Consider the following 3,616-nt stretch of genomic DNA (forward strand, 5'->3'; position numbering starts at 1 on the left):
GGTTTCCCACTTTAATATTTATCGTACTTTGTATTTTTTTTTTAGAATTTATTATTTTTTTTTTATTTTTCTAGGATTTATTAAGTTGTTTTTTTTTTTAATTTTTTAGGTTTTATTAAGTTGTTTTTTAATTTATTAGGATTTTATGTAACTTTTTTTAAATTAATTTAGTGGTGTGTTTTATTTTATATAAATGTTGAAGGGGCAATGTCCCAAAAACCTCATAGCAAGTACTTGGGACCATACCACAACCTTGCCTTTTCAGCCTTTTTTACCTTGCGAGGCCGCGCACTGGTCTAACAAAAGAAAGGCTTAAGACAGACAGCAGACAACACTTGCGCGCCAAAAGGAAATCATAAACCCTTGCGCTTTCCCCCATAAAACGAAGGATGAAAATCCTAGATAGAGCACTTCCGCTTAACATCCGGACTTGGATTTTATTGCCCAGACTTGGGATTTATTTATTCAGCTGATTCCACACGATAAGGAGTCACACCAGATTACAACAGTAATCTTCTAGAAAGAATTCAATCGTGCACCACTAGGACGGTTATAACCGTCCGGAGACGTGTCAGCATCTCAGATGTCCCTGAAATCACAACGATAGCATGTATTTGGAGAGTAATCTCCACTTAATCACTTTCCACGTGGCAATACCCCAGCCTTCGATCTAAATCACGATCCGTGTGCTCTCACATCGGATCAAAGAGATTAACGGTGGAGAAAAATAACCGCTACGGCGTTAGCATCTTCCGTCAACTTTTCAATAACAGATTTTCCCTCCCAAACTCCCGGCTATAAATATGAGAGCTATTCAGGTATGAAATTCAAGTTACACATACTTCTCAAATACATCTTCTTCTTCATAACCTATACTTACTCTCACACCGGAGTCGGGTCAAGGAGAGAACCCTTTTCTCCCCTTGGCGAGGCTAACGGTGCTTCTTTTTTGCAGAATTATCGGAGAAGGAGACCAATCGTAATCGAATCAAACGAGAGAGAAAAACCTCTTTATGCAGATCCAAACCCCCTAGATATTTCGATCCCGGTCGCTTATTTAGTGTTTCTTCAAATGTCAAAATATAAAAAATATGTATAATTTTTCACATGTCCACCCATGCCAGCTAGCCCGCGCCACACCCCACTTTTTTTGGGTGGCCTGGTGGAGCCCATCTTCGCCACATGTCAACCCAAGCCCCCAACCAATCCCCACTCCCAACAGTCTTAGACCACCTGTCATACCCCAACCGATGGCGGAATCATCGGGGCATGGCACTGAGCGAAACAGATTGTCCAGAAGTTTCCACAACAACTATTAATACAAATTCAGTTTAAATGATACGTCCCATACCGTATCCCGAATAAATAAACAAGTTATTACAGATAACATCCAAACAATAAATCCTGTTCCGACAACTCAGATTTAAATTAAACATAAATATTGTTCCATTGATTCTAAAGACCCAGCCTGACAAGATCTACAGACAACTATGCACTAGAAGCTTGTTCTTGACAGACAATTATTTGTTGGGGGACTCTAGAATCTTATTCTAGCCTCGCTTTCCTAGCAAGCATACACCTTAAACACCTGTCACATACGTTAAAATAAATTCAATACATATAATGTAAAGGTGAGCATACAAGTTTGATAATAGCATACAGAGTTCGAATAGTTTACGCATAACCAGCACGTACACAGAAGAAAACGAAGCATGTTAATTATCGACATGGGTCCATCGATACCAACGACTGCGGGTTGACTGTAACGCCCTAAAACGCATTAACCTAAGATTCGCAGCGGACACTACATAACTAGAAATTTTCCTTCATGATATTCTTTCTTTCATTTAAATACATTAATCTCTTTTATAATTTAATGCAAAACTAACATACATGACTCAATTAAGTGACTACGTATACACCCACATACAATCCGTGTCTTGACTCGATCTTCAACCGCGTACGCTTCTAGATGAAACATCCAACATGTATAGCCTGCAGTCACCACATTCAAACACATTATTAGCAACCGGTGACATAATACAAAAATCTTAGCACAAGCATAATAGCGCGTCAACGTTTCATGCTTTTTCTTATACTAGCCCCTTCATCCATCCACTCGATTACTCGCATCAGATTGTGGAGTCAACCTTCACATCCTTTGTTACCATGCCTATACTACACATTAATTCTCAAGAGAAAAGCGATTAGTACATTAGCTTCCATTTACATGATCATGTCCTCAAATATACATAACTCATCTTATTCATTCAAGCATAATTTCATTATGTAAGTTCCCTTTCTTACCCAACCAAATCGAATCTTTTTCTTAACCACTTCTAACCCATTCCATTAAAAACTTAACTTACTACTTGCGTCAAACCATATCTTCTTACATTGCATTCAACAATAATCACATATCATAAATACATTAACAACTAAAGAGTAAGTTCGGAGTGCACTTACCTTGCGCGTCCGTATTCTCGTTCGCTTACTTGATTGAGTCCTCTTAGCCCGTTAGCCTTCAAAGCTCCCATCCATCTTGACATGATTCCTATACACTCATGTCATTACATTCACATTCTTATTAGCATATATGCTTATACATGTGAACAACCATATCAAATTCACATCTAATATACGACCTACATAAAGCATACTTAACATCATTAATCCACTCAAACAGGCATAAAACATACTCGACATCATCCCTACATAATACTCACATGAACTATATCCATTTACCCACTACTTGCATACAATTTCACTTATTATTGTCTTTTAGACATTTCATCAAACACCTGGTGCGCGTATCATTTTCTAAGCATAATGTACAAGTGCTTTAAGCATGTTCTTCCTTATTTCATCTTATGAACCCTTACATTCAAGCAAAATCTCATAATCACAAATTCCACATCAAGTTTATCTATCTAAGCCTATCATACTACACCCTATATATCACAAAATCACACTATAACATCTTCAAGTTCATCATGATCATCATCTTCACACTCATGCAATGGGTTTTATTCTAAATCACCCAATTACTTGAATTTACTCATAACATAAGTTCTACTTGATGTTTCTAACACCTCTACATGCTTAATTTCATACAAATTCATGGATTGATCATAACCCACTTCGAACAAGATCATCAAATCTAAATTTTAAGACATACCTTATGATCCCCTTGCGAAGGTGATCGTTAATTCATGTTCAGTTGTGAATTTGGACCTCATTCCACCCTTCAATTTGATGATTTATCAAGAACAAGGGTTTGAACCCTTGTTCTTCTTCTTCCTGCTCGTTCCACGCACACACCAAGTGTGTGTGTGTGTTTTTTCCTTTTATTTAATAGATTATGTTTCCCTTTTTAACGGTTTTGGTCCCTTAAACTTCGTTTCAATTAATAATGAGACTTACACTCGTTATCTTGTTACTTATATACATGTCACCACTTGGTTAAATATTTCTAGTCAACTTTTATTTACGGTTCCGTTTTTACCCTAAACGGTATTTTAACCGGTTCCTTTATATTAACCGAGTTTAAATTATCAAACCCATTTTGGGGTGTTACATTGACTGTCCGAGACAGTTCGCAATACATGATTACCAC

General features: G+C 37.1%; 1 long non-coding RNA gene across 1 annotated transcript; it reads right to left on the minus strand.

Annotated features, from left to right (window-relative positions):
- Positions 1-1,841: 1,841 nt before the first annotated feature.
- LOC118484337 lies at positions 1,842-3,305 on the minus strand. Its single transcript, XR_004873376.1, has 3 exons — positions 3,179-3,305; positions 2,467-2,554; positions 1,842-1,995 (listed from the first exon to the last, which is right to left on the minus strand). It is a non-coding gene; the product is annotated as an uncharacterized LOC118484337 (long non-coding RNA).
- Between the last annotated feature and the right edge of the window lie 311 nt (positions 3,306-3,616).

Source organism: Helianthus annuus, chromosome 11 (assembly GCF_002127325.2).
Source record: "Helianthus annuus cultivar XRQ/B chromosome 11, HanXRQr2.0-SUNRISE, whole genome shotgun sequence".
In the NCBI taxonomy this organism is placed as follows: domain Eukaryota; kingdom Viridiplantae; phylum Streptophyta; class Magnoliopsida; order Asterales; family Asteraceae; genus Helianthus; species Helianthus annuus.